Source organism: Plasmopara halstedii (genome assembly GCF_900000015.1).
Source record: "Plasmopara halstedii genome assembly, contig: Scaffold_3060, whole genome shotgun sequence".
NCBI classification, from domain to species: Eukaryota; Oomycota; class Peronosporomycetes; order Peronosporales; family Peronosporaceae; genus Plasmopara; species Plasmopara halstedii.
The window spans coordinates 2401821-2403034 of record NW_020189964.1 but is presented as its reverse complement, the minus strand read 5'-3'; positions in this window follow the sequence as shown (position 1 = coordinate 2403034).

Genomic DNA, 1214 nt, shown 5'->3' with positions numbered 1-1214 from the left:
TGGCACGTTATCCACTGGACGAAGACTGCGGGGTTAGCAGTTCTTCGTCGGATGTTGTCGATCACATCGGAGCTCCAAAGGAGCGGAATGTGAGGGTGACACCGGACGAAGCGGGGTGCGTTTTCACACTGGTCTCACCGGGACATAGAGCCTCTGTACAGAGGCGACGGTGACGCCGTATGCTGGCTGCAAGACGCCGGGAGTCGACCCCTGATCCAGGGTGTGTCTACATCAGACGACGGTACACAGTTATACACCCTCGTCAGCGGTATGACGGGGGGGGGGAGATGGCGACGTCCGCCTCGAAGATATGCCTGCAGTAAATGCTCATCTTAAGCTGGACGAGATGTCCCTTGAAAAGTTCGGCAGTGCCTTATAGGCAGACGATTTGGCCGAAGTGGTCATTGTACGACCGGACGAGGCGATAAAATCGTCATCGCTTCTGGATGAAGCTGTCTTGGAAGACACCAAGAGAGTGCTGAGCGCACGGAGTGGATCGTCGATCCTACGGAATCCCTTGGACCCGTACTATCCTTTGGTAAAGGAATTTCAAGACGTCGTCTAAAGACCCGCATTCGGTCTTACCTCCGTACCGAGGTGTGTGTCATGAGATCGACCTGGTTCCGGGAGCCAAATACTGCGTAACACGCTAATGGCCCCTGCCCAAGGAACAGTGCGACGTCATTGACGCCTTTTCCGTGCGAAGCACGTCGCAAGAATTGTGCATGGGGGCAAGTCTCCCCATTCGACACCCACGTTTTGTGTTCAGAAGCCGAACGTCAAGTGGCGTATCGTTCATGCTTACAATAAGCTCAACGCTGTCGCCATTCCGGCTTAAACGCCAACTCCTAGAAAGAATATACTTCAGAACAATATGATGGGATGTACGAAGTACAGTGCACTCGATTTGAAAGATGGATATTATCAATTGCTCATGAGAGCGAGTGACATTCCGCTGACAGCGGTAAGCACTCCGAGCATCATGCTCTGGGAGTGGCTGGTGATGTCCCAAGGGCTGTCAAATGCACCAGTAACATTTAATCGTCTTGTGACGCAGTTCTTCAAGCCCCACAGGGCGTATGCACAGACATACTTTGACGACATTTTCGTTCACAGTCGTGCGGAGCACGGAAGGACGGATGAGGAGAACCACATCGTTCATCTAAGAGTGGTGCTCGAGTGCATGCGCACAAACAAACTGTACGCCAAAGCAA